General features: G+C 39.3%; 1 pseudogene; it reads left to right on the top strand.

The window, feature by feature from the left end:
• Positions 1 to 607: 607 nt before the first annotated feature.
• Positions 608 to 21,332, top strand: part of LOC141570791 (PH-interacting protein pseudogene) — a 56,145-nt pseudogene continuing 35,420 nt past the window's right edge.

Here is a 21,332-nt window from a genome sequence, read left to right as displayed (position 1 = left end):
TTCCGGCCCATTGTATTGTGGCAGGTTATTAACCGATTAACTTATTTCTCCTTTTACTTTCCCACCCATCTTTTTAAAGGTAGCTAGAATTATTTACGTTGCACATCTTTATAATTATTGGTTTTAACTGACTATCAAGCAATTAATGGCTTTCTAGAAACTATGCAACCATCGTAGGGTTTCAAAAGAATAACCTACAATTTGATTAACAGTCCTGGTTTTTATGTATGTCGTTTGATAGCAGGAATATGATAGTTTCTAGGATCCATGTCATGAAGCCAAGTGCCTTGTACATAATTGACACTTAGTCTGTCTTTCACACTCCAAACATGACTCTGCATTCTTAATTAGTCATTCCACACCTTCAAGTGGTCTCTGCTTATTATTTCAAAGAAGAAGAAAAAAGGAAAACGAGGAAAATTACTTCTGGCATTGGCATTAACAGCTCCAAACTAGAAAACGAAGACCTGCATTAACTGAGTTGATAGCTGAACTAAGATAAAGGTGACACTAACAGAATTGTGAGATCAAGTGGACATTAGCACGAAACTTTAAAAGGAAAATGTAACTCTTAAGCAGCATGCAAGTGAGTTGTAAGTCTCTTGCGATGCATGTTTCCAGAAACCCTACTGATCTCAGCATGATTGACATTGATGAGAATGACCTTAAGGTAGGTGTGAGGCTGGTGGTTTTTTGTTGCTTGCTGTTTCCATGACTTAAAGGAAAGAAAGCAGTTTGAGGTGTCAATTGATACACTGCTAGTCTCCAGGCCAGCAGGAACGGAGCATTAAGTCTGAATTCCTACCTGTCTTTGACAGATGACTGAAGTAGTCGGCTGACCTCAGATTGCTGGTGCTTTCGGGTGTAACTCACTCATTTGCTGTCCTCCACTTCCCTCCCAGACCTGCCACTTTTCTCCTCACGGCTACTGCCAGAATGTTCGCATCAGATCTGCTAATGTCACCCTCCTGTAAATGGGCCACAGTAAACATATTGGGCAGTCTACAAGAAACACTGGAGATGAACAATTTGGACTTGCTCTCTGTCAGTGAGAGCAGGGACCATCTGGGCAGGCAGCTCATGATCAGCATTGGAACTGCATGCACTGCTACGCTGAAATGCAATCTCTGGGCCTCGGTTTAACAAAGTAGGGGGACGGAGAGGGGATTTGAGTAACGTAGCAAAAGATCCCCTGAGGTCCTAAAAGAATGAGATGAGACTGAGTCTCACCTGGCAGTAACTAACATATCCATACACTATTACTCTCAAACAACAACCGCAGACTAGTTTTTAGGGCAGACATAGAAAAGAAAGGAGGTAACTGCTCTGAAAGTGTAAGTCATACTCCTCTCCTTCCCCAATCTCCACCGAAAAGAACGAGAGCTTTTGCCTGAGTAACTCAGATGCATGAAATATGCTCCTGACCATAGAGAATCCATAAACTCTTCTAGGGTCCCTGTGGAGTAGATTGGCAAAAAGAATCCTCAGTGATGTATTAGCCTCAGCCTTCGGCTTAAGTCTAGGAAGGAGAGTGCAGGAAGAGTTGGACGTTTTCATTCTCACAGAGAGGAAAGGTTGAGATTCACAGAAAATATTCCTACAGGTCAAAGGGAAGTGGTCCCAAATTACGAAAATTCATTTCTAAAAAGTGTATTTTATACCTCAAAAAATTAATATAACAATGGTCTTTACTGGTAGGTCTGTTATTTGTTATGTTGCAATTGAGTTTTAAAAGCAGCAGCTATTTAGATTTTTCTGACAAGGAACTGAAGAAGTAGAGAAAGTGCGGCTATGTGTATTTTTAAAAACCAGAGTTCATCCTCTCATGAGTAATGACAACTCAATGTGGGTTTAGTATTTCAGTGGTTTTGTTTGTTTTCTTCAAAATTTTTGTGATCAGAATCTTTCATCTAAACAACAACAAAAATGTAATATTATATGCACATTCAAAACCCCATGATTTCAAACTTAGACAAGTCACCTTGGACTTGAGATTAGACCATAAATGCTTATGTATGTATTTAATCGAGTGCTGCCTCTGGACCTTTCCAAAAACGTTTGTTTGAACTGAATAGCCACATGTCATCTACGTGCCTCCAGGATGGAAACACATTGCTTGCCTGCTGCCACGTCCCCATGGCACTTCCATGACAGACGTTAGTAAGACCTCTTTCCCAGTAAGCTCAAGCAGAGCTTCACAATCCTTAATACAGTCACTTCTAACCATCGTCTTAGGGAGTGAGTTAAATCTATTTGACATCCTATATTGGATTTTTGTCAGCGATATCAGGGAAAATATGTTAGGTGAGAGGAAAGAAGGAAGGAAGGAAGGAAGGAAGGAAGGAAGGAAGGAAGGAAGGAAGGAAGGAAGAAAAGGAAAGGAAAAAGGGTAACAGGGAGGAGGGACGGGAGGGAGGGAGGGAAGGAGGAAGGAAGGAAGGAATTATTAACTGATTGTTATGTATAAATTGTATATTTGCATATGTTGACAAAGCTTCTTTGCGAGACAAAATTTTAATCAGGCTCCTAATCCTTCTCTTAGACCCATCTGTGTACTTACTTGTAAAATTCAACTTTATCAAGAAACCTGCCAAGTCAGTTTAACCAGGACTCGTCAATACCAGTAGCTGATCAGGTTCCTCACCCCCCACCATCCTCCTGGTGATGTCTGATGACCCTGGCCTGTCTTCAGCAAGAATCCTCTTAGGTCAGTTTAGCCTGAGTTACTGTCCCCTTACCCGTGATGTTTTCTCTTAGTAACTCTCCATCCACCAACCCCCACACTGCTCCTTGGCTATAAATTCCCACTTGCCCATGCTGCGCTCAGAACTGAGCCCTCTCTCCTTGCCTCACTGCAAAATCCCATTGCTATAGGAACATTTGTGACAACATGGATGGATCTTGAGTGTAATGCTGAGCGAAATAAGTCAGACAGAAAAAAAAAAATCCCATTGCACGGTCCCTATACTTATTACAGTAGTCCCCCACTTGACTAGTCTTCCTTACCAGGCTTTAAATACCATTGAATAATGTTTTCTTTAACAACGCTATCTTATTTAACTCTCACAGCCTTTTTATTCTCGATTTACCAACATGTCAAATGCCAAGAACCAACAGTAACTCACAGCCATATTTTCCCACTCCCCTTTCCTATATATGCATAAACCTAAGCCTCCCTCCACCATTGAGTCACATGATTACAATATAAATTAGTTTTATTATTACATAAGAGTAGAAGAGATGCTTTAAAACGTAATTTTTAAAACCACACCAGTCCCTTAGCAGTTATCTCAGATATCAAAAAGCTGGCAAAACAAGGGCAGGCTTCAGACAAGAAGTATGCAGCCCTTATTCGACAAAGATAGAACAAATGCCATCACTGTGGAGCTTATGAGGACGTGGCCATCCTTGGTCCATGTGCCAAGTGCAGCACTAAAGATGGCGAGGGAGTAAGAAAACAGTCTAACTAAGGTGTCTGCCTCATGAGTCTTCCAACCCTGAAAACTCCCCGAAAACTACCACTCACAGACCCCAGGTACCTTATCGGAAGCACCACACTTTATTAGCACTACACGATTCCTGAGCCCAACTTCAGTGATGAATATATTGTGGACTGAAATTGCTCCAAAGTAAGAAAACCCAGTTCTAGGATTGAACTACCAGCTGAAAACACTTCTTCGGGGACCACTGAAACTGAGTTTCTCCTTCATTTTTTACAGAAATTAACATCCTTTCCTTTTAAGTTTCCTATAGTTGCGCCATTTGAAAAGAGTGAGGCTTCAAGTGTTGGTGTCTTTCATAACGGGCTCATGTAAATCTTCACCAGTGAATCTTTTTTTACAGGCGAGGAATGGAATATTACAGAGGCAAGATTACTTAAGTATTGGTTCAGCATTTACACCCACATTTGCCCATCTCCAAAAACCATACATGTTGACTTACACAATGGTGGCAAGTAGGCCCCTATGAACGTAGAGGTAGACATTGTCAATTCAAAGATTCAAGATGGAACTGCTCTCTGCCAATTGTGCTTAAATCTCTTCCTGATCAATTAAACCAAAAGTTATGATTTCAAAGTTCTTGTCCCATCGAACCTTCAGGCATCGCCTTAGAATCATAACAGATCGCATTTGTAGCACATCATAATTAAATAAGGACCCCTACATACCTTATCCCTTAAAAGTGAGGAATAGCATCCATTTCATACTGAGCAAGAAGGAATTAAATACGCTGCCCAAGATCACAGATAAGGAGAAACTCAGAGCTGAAACTAAACTTGTTATGACAATTCCAAACTTTCTCCTGTTCAAGATGCCACAAGATAGAATGTGATACGTTCCAGAAGAGAGAAGGAGATAAAGGGTAACGGAGTGGAAAGGGAAAGATCAGAAATAAGTTATTGGCGTGGTGGCATTTGAACTGTCTTAATGGACAGACAGAATGTTACCATGTGTGGAAAGGAATGCCAAGTAAAAATGAGGACAAACAAAAAGGTTTACCAGAGAACAATGTATTGGAGAAGGGAATGACAATAATTTTAGCTGGAAAATTAATAAAGTGGTTTGGGGCCAGATTATGAAAGGAACACATGATCCATGCCAAGAGAGCTGGATATTTTTCCTTGGGTAAAGGATTCTGAAAGAACAGTATGAAGAACAGATTTGTGTTTGGGGAAGTGTTTTATTTAAGGCAGTGCAAAGAATATATTGAAGATAGCACAAAGCATGAGGTGTCTGTGGTGTTAATTGGGTAAGAAATTAGAGTCTGAAATGAACCCGAGTCCCTGTGGAAAGACAGACGCTGGGAGGGATGAAAGACAGGGAAGAAGAGGGGAATCACGAACGAATGTAAGGTTCATACTTTGAGCATCAAAATGAATGGTGGTGTAATTAGCTGAAGTCGAAGAGGTAAGCAATCGGGGGATAAAATTAATCAGTTTGGCTTTGAACTTATTGAATCAGGGGCCTTCAGCCCAACCTGTTGTTGGAAATACTGAAAGTGGAACCTGCTGGAGCAAATGAGAATAGATACATTCTGGAATCATCCAGAGGGATGTCATTATGCACAGACAACAAGGAGTAATATACTTGGCTCTAAAAATGGTACACAGAAGGGGAGCTTTGGAAAATCTTGTTGAAAACCTGTTTAAATGTGTAGGGCTCTTTGTTGTCTTCAAGAGCTTGTGTTTTTGTTCCAGGGAACCATTGAACACATCCACTGTGATGGCTGGAGGACAAGCCCACACTAATTGCGGGAGTGTTCTGTGAGTGTGCACATTCAAACAGGTACAGAAGGTGGCGTGGCTGCTGGCTTCTCTCAGCCCGCGGCTTCTGCTTCGCGGTTATAATAAGAGCACCCGGCCGTGTGGTGCGTTGTCATTCTTGGAAAGCAGTTTATTTCCAAAATTAGGTTTTGCATCTGAAAGGCTTTTTTTTTTTTTTTTTTTTTTTTGAGTCCTACAGGATAATTAGGAAGCCATGTCTCAAAACAGAAACTGACATAACCCACTTTGTTTTCGCTTTCAAAAGGTGGTTTTTCAGAGTTTGTCATATTTTCCAACTGTGAGGGCAAAAAAACAATTTTTCAAATTTCAGGCTAGGGACCACGAATGGTAGGGCATTTTATTTCTCATGGCACCTAGCTCCGAGCCATTTATGAATAAATTAAAGACCGAGAAGACCAAGTTTAGAGAATGTCAAAATCACACCTTATTATGGATTATAATGAGTGATGGAGAACCTAAGATACCACTGGGCCTTAACAGGGAAACCACACAGTACAGGACTAACTCTAACACAGGTTTTGTTGATACTGCAAAATTTCCAATTACTGGAACGCATGGTTTTTTTTTCATCTATTTGAAGCAAATGCTAAGTGAAAAGTGACAGGATGCTACGCCTTCTAAGAGAAGTCTGTGCCTGCTGGAGAAGAGTCTGCTATTACAGTGAAGACAGAAGTTCAGCAGCTGAGACTGGCATGAAAGAGGAAAAGCTGTGCCCCACCTGGAAGTGAGTGTGTTTCTCTTAGAATCCCAGAGAAAAGAAAAATACTGCAGAGACCCGCCCTCCAATTATATTCTAAATACACGTTTTCAGCAGCACAAATCAGGACTCCTCTCAATCTTTGGGACATGATGTGCTCATAATTGATGTCTCTTGGCATCTTGAACTCTCTCGTCTCTTCTTTCTCCTCTTCACAATCTTAAATCCTCCCCTGTGCCTCAGACTCTAACTCAACCCCATCTCATCCGGCAAGATATGTTTCAACCTCTCCATCCAGCCCATTCTCTCCTCTCGCTCCTTTAACTTTTCATCATTCACCAGGTGTGGGACCACACGTTTGTGCTTTATGAACTAGCCTTTCCACAGCATTTCTATGTTGCCTCCCAAGGAAGGTCTGAACTTGTCTTAGGGAAATGGTAGCACCTGTCTTACTGCGTACAATACCAACCGCCCAGTGAGTACTAAGTACTCAGCGTCTTCATCTCTTTCCTGAGAAGGCATCCATTTATAAAGAGTCATCTATAGTTTTTAAATTCAGCACCCTAATGTAAAAATAAACTATTTTTCCCTTGAACAATAAATCATATAACCACTTTCCAAAACAAGTATTTTCTAAAACCAGGAAGGAAAGCGGAAACAAATGAACCCCCAATGGGCAGCAGGAGGGAGAACCACAATTTTAAAAAAAGCATTTATTGGATGGAATCTACATTTTTAAACTTTGCAACCTTCAGTATTTTAGGAAAGGTATTCCTTCTGGGCTTAATAAAAACTGAAATCAGCTATAAGTAATGGGTACGATAAAACCACAGGAATTGCAGGCTGATTCCTCCAAGAGCACTGACTGTCTGTGGCAACAGGGTGTGGGGTCTGTCAGTCACACCAGCAAGTGACTGAGCATTTTTCCAGGTTTATTCTTAATTAAAAGTTCTAGAAAATTCTAGGACTACTGTGTCTTTAAAAGTCCTTCGCAGCTTGTCCCTGGCCAAGTCTAAAAAAATGCTTGATTATAGAGTTTAATTCTCCCTTTAACAACTACAGCTCACAAGCCACTTGAGTAAGAGAAGGGATGGAGAAGCTTCTTTTATTTCCTGTCCTCTCTTCCAATTAATTTGTAACAGGAGATTTTTGTTTCCCTTGTTGTGCTTTGGCCCCTGGCCCCACCTCAGGCCATGCAGGTGAAATGGCCCTGGGGAAAATGGGACACTTTCTGTGCCTAATTGGAAACGAAGCCACACATACACTCCTTCCCCAAGCTCTGGTGACACTATCTAGCACAGGCCAGCTGCCCACTTCCCCAGTGGTGTTTCTTCAATTTCATAGAAAGCAAGAAGAAAATACGGTATCACCAGAGCAAATCACAGAGTAATTGTCACCATGGGAAGACCAGCCTAATATCAATAGCATTTCTGAGAACTCACAATTATCCCAAAAGAAAAAAAAAAAGGGGGGGGGATAAAATGATGAAAAATCTAAAACAAATTTATATTTTACTAAAACATATATTCTAGTAACAGAGAAGCAAAAGCTGGTTATTTCTCTTGCAGATGCTCACTGCAAAATTCAAATTTGCTTACATTCCTTGATAATCCAGAAAGGAAACTGTAGTAGTCTCCTACTGCCACTGTAACAAATTATCACAAATTAGAGTGACTTAAAACAAAACAAATATATGCTCTTATAGTTCTGGAGATCAGAAGACTGAAATTAAAAAAAATTAAAAAATCAAGGCATTGGCAGGGCTGCGTTCCGTCTGGCGGCTGTAGGGAAGAATTGGTTTCCTTATTTTTTCTGGCTTCTAGAGGCTGCCTGTGTTCCTTAGCTCATGGTCTCTTCTTCCATCTTGAAAGCACTTCACTCCAACCCCTGGTCCCATCATCACATCTTTTTCTCTCTGACTCTGACTCGACTATCTCCCTCTTATGAGAACCCTGGTGATCATATTGTATTCACTTGGGCAGTCCAATATATTCTCATCTCAAGAGCTTTAAATTAATCACATCTACAAAATACTCGCTGCCATGTATGTAATATAACATAGTCACAGAGATCCAGGGATTAGGATGTGGCTGCCTTTGAGGGTAATTATTCAGATTACCACAGCAACTGAATTCAATCTGTGATCAAGCATACACACAGAGAAGCCACCTAGCGCACAAGTAATCAAGATTTGGTTTAATGGTCTAAGTTTTGGATTAACAATCTAGGTCTTCAAGAAAGCAAATTAAATGACACTTTAAATTGCAAGATAACATGAAGCTGGAATGCAGTCTTCTAAACTATAATCTTCTTTCCAGCCCCCCCCCCATTTTTTTCTTCTCATACGTTAGTTAGGTACAGAGAAATAGAGTGTGAAATATAGGGGAAAATAGTCATTGAAGCTGATGCTTTTTATGTGGAAAAATTCTCCAGAACAGAACCAAAAAAAAACGAGGAAGGGAGTGGGGAAGAAAGAGAAAGAGGGAAAAAAAGAAAACTTTTTAAAAGACTTCGATGAAAGTTTCAAACTGTACAAGTGAAATCCATTCTTTTTTACAGAATTGAATTTTCATATCTTTATGTCCTGGGTATTTCTTTTTCTACACACTCTGTTGTAGTGGAGATATAAGCTCAGGAAACATTAAGCAAATTCCAGCAGATTAGCAAAGGTGATTTAGATATATTATGTTGATTTAGATATCAGTGTGCTATGAGAGATTACCTCCACTGATCACAGCAGCTAAGAAGACTGAGTATTAATCAGCTAATGTTTGCCGCTCTTGGGGGGAAAAGAGGTAGCAGATAGAAATGAAGAATTATAAAGAGAACAAAAGGAGCATTAGTCAGATAGGTAGAAATAAGTAAACATCATAAATTAGGTTAATAGCAGGACTCTATATCTTCCTTTTCCTCCTACCGTGAAAACACCTTAAACTGAAGGTTAATACACTCTGTATAGACTCACATATGCTCATTTAAAACCTCCTCTATGCATTCTTAACTGAAATCAGTTTCTAGAGTCTTTAAATAAAGTCAGAAAACCTGTTTAAATGTTTTGGCCGTATCCTTCTGAACCTGTTCTAGTCGTTTGGAAGTCAGTGTATAATAATGAAAATGAAATGAGAATAGGTGGTGCCGGAAAGACCAGGGCTGTAGACGCTGCTCTTCTGCAAACTACTTTCATGACTTCAAGCCAATCTGTTGTCTCACTGTGCTTCAACAGCCTTATCTGTTAAAATATTTAAACTTGTCAAAACTCATATTATTCAGTATATCAGGAGTTGAATATCTTCTCACTGTATAGGAAATATCATTTCTGCCTTGATGCCAATTATACCACTTACACTACAAAAAAAAAAAAAGAAAAGAATAGGAATGTGGTTAAAAAAAAGGGAATTCACGTTTAAGAAAAGATGCTGGCTTGGATCATATAGGAAAATAAAAGCAATGTCAATATAAGCATATTAGGTCTCATAAATATCTAATAACAGAGGTTGGCGAACTATAGCCACTAGGCCAAATCAGGCCCACCACCCAGTTTTGTAAATAAAGTTTTATAGGAACACAGCCATGGCCATTTATTTACATATTGCCTATGGCTAATTTTAGGCTATAGTGACACAGTTGAGTAGTTGTAACAGAGAGCACAGTGCCTGCAAACCCTAGCCTATGTACTATCAGTCCATGTACAGAAAATATTTCCTGACCCATCTATAAAATAAAATGACACAGGATCAGTCATACATTCTATATCACACATTAAAATCGAATAAAATTTCATAAAACACACTTTAACTGATTAACTTTCTCACTGTATATATATTTTCACGTTATCGAAAAAGTGATGTCTCATTAACAAATAGTGATACATTTGTTGTTGTTGGTTTTCTTTTCTAGGATAGTAGCTAACTTGCTGTTACTTTTATTATTGTTAAATTGAGTAAGGATAGGTACATTATGTTACAGTAATAAATAATCCCCCAAATCTTAATGACTTATAACAACAAGGTCTTATTTCTCATATCCACTGGATCAACGGGGCACTCCTTGTGCCTTCCCCTAGGAACCAAGATATAGAGACTTGTCCATGCAGAAAAGTGCCCCCAAAAAGTCTGACAAAGGGAAAGAGAATATAGCAAATGGGACCCTATCTTTTAAAATTTCCACCCAGAAATGATACATCCCCTGGAATCACATTTTAGTCTTCAAAGCAAGTCACATGATCATGTCTAATTTTAAGGGGAGTGAGGCAGTGCAATTCTACCACAGGCCCAGAAGCAGGAAAGCTAGAATATCTGAGATAGGCTCTTATGACAGTCATTGTAACTGCCAGAAACAATCTGAAAGGGAGATGGAGCTAAATGCCTCTTGCCTGTGGAGACTGCATCCAATAGGCATCACAACAGAAAGAACACTATAATTCTACTGTAATTTACTAAAGTCTAGATTCTCTGTCTATAAGCCATAGAGCAATGGTAAAAAGTGCTTAACTAGTTTTGCAAATCCTATGACAGATTTCTTCAACAATGTGAGGAAATATTTCTTTAACTAAAATGTTAGTTTTCTGAAGTCTTGGGTATTTCCGAATTCCATTTATTTATATTCAAAATAATTCTTTGGTCCTTTCCGACATTTAAAAATAGCAGTTGAAGTTTAGCCGTGAGTTTTCTTAATGTCTATAGAAATTTACTTGCCACACTGAGTAAAATGTACTTTTTTAAAAATCATTTTCCACTATTAAAAAGAGCATTTAAAATATGGTCTATTTCAGTTTCTAAAATTACTTTCCTGTATTTTTTCAAGGAAGCAAAACAATCAAAACAGAACTCACAAATGACGTGCTACATTATTTTCATTTAAAAATCTATTAACCGGGAATGAACTTGGCTTTATTCAACATAGTGCATTTACATATTAGCTACTTAACATAATTTCACTTTATTGAAACAGTCAGACATAATCAAGGAATTTGTGCTAAGACGTCCTTTTGAAAGTTACATATTGAAATCCTATTGACGAACAAAACTCTCAATGCTACACATAAAAAAGATACAAAATTATAACCCATTTTTAATTGGGAAAAAAAAAAGTTTTTTTGTTTAATGTTAGCCAGATATGGGACTCAGAATCCATAACAAACCCCGTATATTTAATGAACATTCAAATTCTTGTTATAATACAATTAATGTTTAGCATGTAAGTATGGTGATATTTTATATCACCAGTGTACAGTATTTTTTACAATAATGGCTTAAGGAAAAGTGTATCTATAAAATATACACTGCTTTCTTGGTCAAATATAAGTTCATTCTACTTAATGCAAGATTATTTTCAGTCTGGGTGTCTTCACTATTGATAAAATACACTGTGGATGGGCTCCTCTAGCTGGAGGGACCATATGCATAAGAAAGTGCTTGCAGTGAAGATGACATATGTCATACCATGTGCCAAATACCATTCTAGATCTGGAAGTGACAATTTTCTCATATATGCTAGCACTTGGAGCTCTCTAGCTTGATTTAATTCTTCTCTATAAGAGCTCAAGTGACATTATATGTGTTTCTGAAAAGCTTGTTAGGAGGTTTTCTGGCAATTAGCTATAGTACATTTTATATTTGTTATCTGATATCCTTTAATTAATATTCTTTGTGAACTATTTTTGTTGTGCCTTTCAAATGTCAGACATGAGCTGGAATCATCTATTCTATAGTCTTCAGGTTCCTAAGGAACAAGTAATCATACAGACAAAACAGATATGAACTTTATTCTTTTATCTATGAAACTAACTTTCTCTGGAAAATGGAAGTAATTCTACTATGCTATACCCTTACCATTCTAATCAATTCACAAAAAAATCAATATGCTAAATGGCCAATTGCCATATTTACCAATGCATGTATTTATCAGAATACTTGTTTTTAAAAAGCAACTACTTATAAAACAGTAATTTATATAGGACGAGATGACTTCTGACATTTTGAGGATTTCTGCAAAGTTTTAGTTGACTGATTTTTATTTCTGAATTTCATATGAAAACTTTTCAGTTTATGCTGATTTCTTCTCTTCTGTGTCATTTCTGCATTTCAAAAATTTTAAGTTTCTTTTATCAATTTTTCAAGTAGTGTATCATTATTAGTACGTGATCTCTAGCAACTAGTAGCCAAAATTTAACAAGTAACATGTTTTTTCTTGTCTCTCCCTTATTCAAATTTGCCCATCTTTTAGCATTTTAAGATTATAAGATTTAACCAAATGTATACTTTTTTATTGCTTTTTCTCACTTACGCTTACTGTCTCATCACTGTTACCACAATCGGTACTGATACCTTTCATGCATTTTCATTTCTTTTCCATTACTTTGAATGGTTTGCAGTTTTCATGTTAAATATCTGTTCAAATCGTTACCAGATCAACATATTCCACTTGTTAAAAACCAGGAATTTTTGTGTGAATTGATTTTTTGTCCACTTATTTCTATCACATGTGTTTGTTATTTACTTTCTTTTTTTTTAAAATTCTAGGTATGTTTAATATTCCTGTGTCAATTCCTTAAATTAGGACATAAGCCTTAATTTGTATTTCCAGCAATAAATTTTTAAATTTCAATGTAGTGTGATTATTTTTAACCACTTTTGAATACCCGAGCTTCCGGTAAAGATGTAAAATTAGAAAAATTGGCAAACTGCCTATTGAATTGATTTGGCCGTTCAGTTAAATGATCATTTATTGGACTGGTTTGGAGTGAGTCGGCCTGCTTCCTTAGATCACAGGCATTGGTAGTGATGAGTAAAAGAGAATATGAACATTCTACACACACACACACACACACACACACACACACACACACACTGATTATATTTTATTGCCTTTGTAATTCACGCATTCACTCTAAGTTTTAAGTATCCTCTTTCTCTGGTACATCCTAGGAAAGCAAATTTCCATCTCATTTCCTGACTAGTTGTCCACTTGCAAGTGGCTCTTATCAACAAGTACACTTCCCCACCACACCCAGCTTCCCTGGGATCTTGGCTCACTTCAGAGTTGATCACCAGTGCAAATCCCTAGACCCATGTATTCCAGCATGAGGCATATTTTTCTCTGAGAACAACAGAGATGCGGGGTGGGGCAGACACCCTTTCTCTCTCCAAGCCTGGTCCTTCAGTAGTTAAAAAGAATTGCCAAGTACGAAGTAGAAATGTAATGCTGGGCAACAAAGGTGACTATTCCTAGGTTCTGGGGGTAAAAATCAGAGAAGTTAAACCCTTCAGAGGGAGGCATTATCCTCCGGCATCCCTCAGCCCCCATCTGGCGCCTCATCTTCTAACCTCAATCAGGTCACAACCCCACCCCCACCTTCTTCCCAGAAATTTCCTTTCCCACCTTCTACCTCCAATATCCACTCCGCTAGTCTGAATTTCAGAGCAGTGGTCCCCCAGCCCTACATGCATATTCAAATCACCTGGGGACCATTTTCAAAATGTCAATGCCCAGGCCTTACCCAGAAATTCTCATTTAATTGTCTGTGGGGCTTAGAAGTGGGTTTTTAAATTTCAAGTTCCCCGGGTGATCCTAAAGTACAGATAGGCCCAAGGACCTTATCTAAGGAGAGCTTCCCAAACATTTCCACATGACTTTACATGTGATAGTAATATTTGTGAAGCATACAGGGGTAGACCTGAAAGGCTACTGGAGGTTGGAGATGGTGTGGTGGGTTGCTGGGGAGAGGGGACAGGGAGCAGGGGGAAACGCCTGCCTGACCACACCCCGTCCAGTCATCGAGCCAGCGAGGATGTAAGGGATCGTGATCTTCGTATATAGAAACCTTTCATTTTTGGCTTTTCCATTTATTAGCAGAAAAAGGGGGTGCTGCGCTCTAAGGCAATAATCAAGGAAGCCTCCACAGGTGGAATAGGGATGGCTGCTGCGTCGCAGTGCAGCCCAGTAACATGACAGGCAGTGGCTCCCCCAGTATTTCCTGTGGAGATCACCCACCGGTGAGAATTACCCCCACACACTTTCCAATTCTCCATGGACTTACTATCAAAGTAAGAACCATCTATGTTACTTACCATCAAAGACAAGCACTATCTAAGTGCTCTGATTAGCTAGGCTAAAGCTAGACCCACAGTATATTACTAACAAATACTAGCTGACTGATTAATGGGTATATATCTTCATCAGCTACCATCAGTAAAAGCCAAGAATCAAACTCTTCAAGCCGTACAATTTGAATAATGGGCAAAAGACTAGAAGCTCACAAGCAACAAACGATTCATTTTTGGAGCTGCGTTCTCACTTGGTGAGGCAGCCAACGCTCAGTCACTCCCCCCTCCTCAGATGAGAACTAGGCTGGAGGAATGGAAGACCAAACATTGGGAGCCCAGACACCACCATGCCACCCCAGAGGAGACTGAACTGACAGTTCAGTTTAGGAAGAATCTGTAGCAGATTGTCCCGAATTTAAATAAATTGGCTTCAGGAAGAGTGGGAGTAGCACACGCTCACACATGGCCATGCCAGCACAATAAGCTGCAGAGCTTAAGGCAAGAAATACAGTAATGATGGTGAACAGACCCAGTCCTATCCCTTTCCCTTAGCCAAGGTGGGAGGGCCGCTTTGTTTTCATATACCAGGTCCTTTTGTATTGTTTAAATAGTCACACAAGCCAACTGCGCAAACCAACTCAAAGCCTCATGGGTAAGACTGGCCCTGAGTTTAGCTTGCTTTTTATTCTTGTCTTACCCATTTTATTTTTCACCTATGAGAATTAGAGTGCTCAAAGATTCCCATATGATCTCACTTATACGTGGAATCTAAAGAACAAAATATACAAACAAACAAAACAGAAACAGACTCGTAGACACAGAAAATGAAACTGATGGTTGCCAGATGGGAGAGGGGTTGGGGAGCTGGGTGAAAAAGGTGAAGGGATTAAGAAATACAAATTGCTAGTTACAAAATAGTCACAGGGATGCAAAGTACAGCATAGAGAACACTGTCAATAACATTGCAACAATTATGTAGAGTGCCAGGGGTGTACGAGACTAACTGGGGGGATCACTGCATAAAACACAAATGCCTAACCACTATGCTGTATACCTGAAACAAATACAATATTGAATGTCAACTGTCACTGAAAAAACAAAGAAACAATTTTAAAAAAAAAGATCTCCTATTTTCCTGGAGATTCATGGTGATTTTTTTTTTCTCTAATAGAGATGACACCTGCCTATACATCCCAGCAAGAAACAAAAGATTGGGAATTCATAGGGTAGCCCTTCCTGTAAGGGAAATTTTACAATGGAAAGCACGTTCATCCTTCCTCCTCTGATGAATTCAGTCTTTGATGTCCAGCTGGCTTCCTCATGCCTGCCATCCTAACTCCTAAGCAGTGGGATAATCAGAGCTGGGTGCTGTTGACGAAAGCTCAAATGAAGAACGTAGGCAACAGCCTTACTTGGCATAGGCAACACCACTTATGATTTTCCTGATTTCAAATGTTATATAGTTTATTGAAAGTGGAAGGGCCATGAGTCTTGTTTAATCAGGATATTGACCCGAGGAATTGATCCTCTCTATTAATATTGGCCCTTGCCCTGTTTTCTCTAATAGAACTAATGTGGCGCAGGTTGAAATTATTGGTGGACAATATAATAGAAGTAGAAAAACTCTGATTACTCAGCTGCAAAATATGGGAGCCCCATGGGGGACAGAAGCTGACAGCTCTCTAGAATATCACAAGGGTCAAACAAGAGACTGTCTCAAACCAAAAAAAAAAAAAAAAATCGGTGAAGGGGTGGTGGTCTAGGTAACCTGGCTTGGTCTACTCTTCTTGATTCATCAGAGTGCAAGAAGAGCAGCATAAGGGAAACTGGCGTTTTTTCCCAACCTGAAGCAGCTCAGGTTGCAGGAAGAAGCAGAATTGGACCTGCATGTACCCAGGTGTGGGAGGCCACCAGGGAAGACGGACGTAATCGCATGGAGCAGAAGCTGCCATGACTGACTCAAAAGCTCACTGGTACTGCTTGAAAATGCAGTATTACAAGACCTAGATTTTATGGTTACTCAATTGCTAAAATTATTTGATAAGGTTTTGCAGGAAATGCTTCCCTATTGTTATATAAAGAAATGAGCCCAAGGCAGAAATGGGATAAAGTACAGTCCAGTTCTGAGTGCAGTTATCAGCCATGGGTGGTTGTGACTCCAGTTTCGTTAGGAGGAAGAGCCCATCTCACGGAAAGTTGGAATAGTGACCTTAAACATTAAATCTCTGATTGATCTAGGAGGCTCAAAATGCAAGTATCTGAAAGGTCGCACAGAAAAGCCTCTCGTCCTAAAGGGCTGTATGGAACAATTGCCTCTGAGTTCCAAGGGGAAGGTAAATTAGAGGTAACACTGGGGAAGTGGCAAATCAGAAATCACTTACTGCAAGAGCAGTGCAAATTTACAGTTAAAGGAGCCCAGGAATCACAAAGACTTCACACCACAGGCTGTTTTGATTCTAATTAGGTAGCTCAACCTCTTTTAATTGTCCTGGTCAGAACCTTACTATGGAAGCTCCTAGAGGGTACTGAAATGAAATGGAAGCCTGAACATTTGCCTTGCAGCCCCCTGGCATTACGTGGCAAGAAAGTTTAATTTTGCAGGAGTTGTTACACTACTAATAATGCATTAGGGACACATAAGAGACCAGGCACAGAAATGTTAATCGAAACACTGTCTATAATAATTGAAGAGTGCAAAATGTCCATCAGCTGGTCAAACACATTGTATGTATTCAATAGAACATGATATAGGAGTTAAAACACATACATTTGAGCCATGTGTTTCAAAATCTTAACATTGAGCCAAAAAAAAAAAAAAAAAGAGCTACAGAATACGTCTATTTATGAAGTAGTACTTCATAAAATGCCACTTGAGCAAAATGCTGTTTTATTTATGGATAGATGCATTTAAGAATGATAAAATCCACGCATGGGGACGACAATAAATGTAAGCTAGTGCTTATCTTGGAAGAACCCAGGAGGTGAATGAAAAAAGAGAAAAGGGGGTACATAGGTGACTTTAATTGTTTCTGCAGTGTTTTATTCCCTCAAAAATAACTAAAGCAGGTTGGTGAAAAGGTCAAGAATTGACTGAACGTGCTCGTGAGCAGGTATTTACTTCTATTTCTATACTGTTCTGAATGTTTGAAATATGCTGTTAAAAAGTACCAGAAAACAGTCATGTGTTAGGGAGAGGAAAGATTGCAGTGGAAGATAGCAACGTATTTTTTTTAAATGGGGCAAGAAGCAGAATAAAGCTATTGATGATGGTCAAAAGATACTGCTTCTGGGCTTAGCCATTGAACCTGGTAAAGAAGATGTCACTTTCAGAAGAACAGACTAGAAGAACTGCACTATCACAATAAAAATTCATACTGTTCTTTTTAGTATTACATTGTGAAATGCATTACAAAATAACAAATGAAAACAAAGCCCAACCAAAAAATGTCATAAATGGTATCTTTTGTATAAAGCAATCAGATCAGGAAAACACGTCAAAGTTAGGAGATGTTGTACAGGTAGATTGATCAGAGAGGAAATTCAGATCAGAGAGAAATGTGTCAGAATTACTAGAATGTGAATGTGTGAAGTTAGGGATTTAGAGAAAACCATACAGGGCACCAAGATCTTTTATGAAAACAAACACACAGAGAAAGCAATCAAAAGCATAGAAGTTTTGCATTTTTACGAACGCCATCGTGAGAAGAGACACGAAAGTAGGACAGGATTGGAGGAACTTCACCAAAGCAGATTCCGTTTCCCCTAAAGGCTGGACTGTATCTGCAGTCCTCCTGCTTGCCTTGGCTTCTCCCCTTTCTACGGTATTTTACTAAGAAACCCCCTGAAAGGCAATCATTAGATACTCAAGGCACAGGGGCACTCGTGCTGGTTGGTGTCACGTCAGAGGGCCACGTCAGAGGAAGGTTAGAGAAACCCTTAGAAGGGATTTGTGATGAAACACAGGGTCATAGGGGACGGACAGAAGAGGATTCAGGGCTCTGGCTGTGGGTGCAGGTCACAGGTTCTGCCATCAGCTTTGCTGCTGGGAAGACCCTTGGCCTGACAAGTGTCTGTACAGAACCCAGGCCCAAACAGGAACTTGACATCAGTCTTTCCATAAGAACCCCCACTGGTGTCCACATGTGCACTCCTCAGACACACACAATTAGGAGGGGAGGCCTGTGGAGAAATATAGAAATCACACTCATCTCTAAGGAAGGGCCCCACGTCAGTTCACCTTGTCACCTTCTCTAGCCACTTGGTCCTGAGTGTTCTTTTCCCAAATAGCAGAGCACACAGGGTGAGAAAGAGTCACAGATGTTCATCCCAGGTCCTTCACTCAACTATGTGACCTTGAGGCCCCGGCTGAATGACTTTTATGACAAAACTCCACAGACAATTAATGGTGGGCCTCTTGTTAGCATTCCTCTGTGTGTGTGTGTGTGTGTGTGTGTGTGTGTGTGTGTGTGTGTGTGTGTTTGTGTGTGTGTGTGACAGACAGCGGTCACTGAGTGTGTGTTAGGGAGAGGAAAGATTGTAGTGGAAGATAGCAACAAATTATCTCAGTGATAATATAGAATAACACTGATTTTATTTTCTGCCACAAATTGATGAATAAGTAACTGTCGCCTTCTTCTTCTTCTTGTTTTTTTTTTTTTTTTTGAGGGGGGGCAATTAAATTAACTGAGCAGGACAGGTTTATGATTTTTGTTTGTTTGCTTACTGGACTGACAGAGAGTCCTTTGCATTTTTGGCTCTGATGGACAAATTCCAAGATGCTGCAAAAACTAAGACTTTTCTAGAGCATAAATTTTGTATCGAGTATATTTTGAAAATTACAAAAGCATTGCTAAAAACGGTCAAATGTTTTAACTGCTTTCAGCATTCAGCACATCTCATCATATGCTATCACATGGCAAAGGCCAGAGTAACTGGGGTTGAATGAAACAAGATGCTTGCTTTACTCTTTTAACAAGAGTATCTTGAGACTCTTGAAAAGAATAGGATGTTGGAGTCACACCTTCTGGTAACAAGAAGCTATTCTGTTTTAGCATTTATTTACTGCTGATCCTCAACACTAACTGTACAGGCAAATAACCAAGAGAGCTTTTAAGATACTCTGATCCAAGGACACCACCCTCAACCAATTAAAACATTCTCTCTAGGGGTGGGGACGAGGCATCTACACATTTTCAAAGCTCCCTAGAGAATTCTAATATGCAGTCAGGTTTGAAAACCACTGATTTAGACATTGCTATCCCAATTAATATTTAAACAGTCACAACCCGTGGGCTCCACTAATCCAGTTGCATTACCACCAGCATATAAAAGATTATTTTTTAAATACCATATGAAAAGGAAGATCACTGGGCTCCTGAGGTACAAGTTACTGTGTAATCCTTCTGAGGCACTGTCCATTGTGGTAGTTCTCCTGTGTTTTAATTCATCGCCTGTGCTTTTGTAGAACTGAAAGTGTTAATCCTTTTTCACAGACTCTAGTGCAAACCTTGATATTGAATAATCCACTGAGTTGTGTGTTTAAGATCTTTGCTTCATTAAGTCACCAGATATTCCTGGCAGCAGAAGAGTGGCAAGATGTCAACCTGAGCTTTGCTGAGCCAAAAGAATTAGCTTTTACCGTATTTCTAAAGATGAATGTGCTCTTAGAGCCTGTCCATTAGCCCCAATATTCTAATGAATGTATGGCTTGACAGACACAATAATTGGCATAGTTCAGAGTGTAAGAGAATCAATTTGATGAATCAGAATAAGGTCAAGTGAAAGAAGAAACAAGGATTTAGTTTGCACATATTTCTAACCATGGCAACAAGAAAGATTAAATAGTAAAAAAACAAGATTAGTTAGACTTTGATAATCCATCAAGGTGGGGCCTCCCCTCATCTCATCAACACTAATCAATAGAAAGGTGGTTTTGCCATAAAACCATGGCAGTCAAGTTCCACAGAAGTCACTGCGTATCCTAGTGACGGCTTTTCTTTTTCTTTTTTCTTCAGAAGCCTGGGCATCTTATCTGTTTTAGCTAATCACTGGAATGTCTGGCCTTATCACCTGATTACTATCCAATGAGATAGCTCACTTAGGACCGTCCAGGATTTTATTTCCCATGGGTTTGCCATCGACATTTTTCTCTTAAAACATTAGCCCTGACCTTAAATGTATCACGGCTCTCTCTGTTCACTCTGGAAACATTTACAGCACTCAGGTATAATTCTTCTGATTGAAATATGTTTTGCTTCTCCTCTTCAGTCAAACAATAAAAGCAGATTACAGAGGAAGCCCTTTTATTCCTCCTAAAAGGACCTGCTGTGAACTACAAAAGTGAAATATAAAAGTAAATTGCTGCAAACTAACATGAGACCTGTTCACTCATGCTGGGTCACACGCAAAGAGACTTCCTATGTCCCGGCCATAATGAGGGGGAGTCTAATTCTTAACCAAACTTGACGTGTGCCTGAGACAAGATGTTAGTCACACTTGGCTTCAGCTTCTCAGGAATCTCGTTTAATTTAACGCAGTGACTTTGGATAATGAAGGAGGAGCTGGTCTTAAACCAGAGTTAGACAAAGGAATCTAAATAGGGACCTGAAGCCATTTCCACCTCTTCTGGGTTCTGACCTCACCATAATGAAGAAAAACAAATCATAGTAGGAGGGTGTGATACCTTTCCTTGATAGAATCACAGATGTGAAGGTTTAAAAACCCTTGAATGGATTATGACAAGCTATTTGGAATTATTGAAAAACATTTTTGATATATAGGAACTACTGCATGGCCTATATAAATTCAAACAGATTTGGCTTGAAAACATGCACAGATAGAAAACTGATATGTATGCTATGGACCGATTAGCATGGTGAGCAAAGCTACTGGGTGATAATGCCTGGCCAGCTAAAATGATGCAGATTATATTTGATTTTTAGTTACTCGTATTTTTATTTTTCAATTAATGTTTTATATGACTACTGTGTTCTCAGCATTACAAAGACGCACAACAATTATATGACCACTTTACTTCAAGGAGCTTAACGTGGTTGGGAAATTCAAAACACCATTAAACAAATTTTGAACCATCAGTGGGCAAAACACACGAGTCTACATTTGAGGGAATTATGAATTATGGAGTCTAACAAATTCTCTTCTGTGTTTCAGCAGTTTTCTATTTAATGGGGATCAGTGACAAATTGACTTTGCCTTTATTTGGAGCCTGGTCTTCCTACCCTTGGGAAAATTCTCTGTGTAAATTATTCTTCATTTTATGTCAGATGAACTCAATCCAACCCAATCC

The sequence above is a fragment of the Rhinolophus sinicus genome, linkage group LG03 (genome assembly GCF_036562045.2).
Source record: "Rhinolophus sinicus isolate RSC01 linkage group LG03, ASM3656204v1, whole genome shotgun sequence".
NCBI classification, from domain to species: domain Eukaryota; kingdom Metazoa; phylum Chordata; class Mammalia; order Chiroptera; family Rhinolophidae; genus Rhinolophus; species Rhinolophus sinicus.
This window is presented reverse-complemented; position numbering and strand designations above follow the sequence as displayed.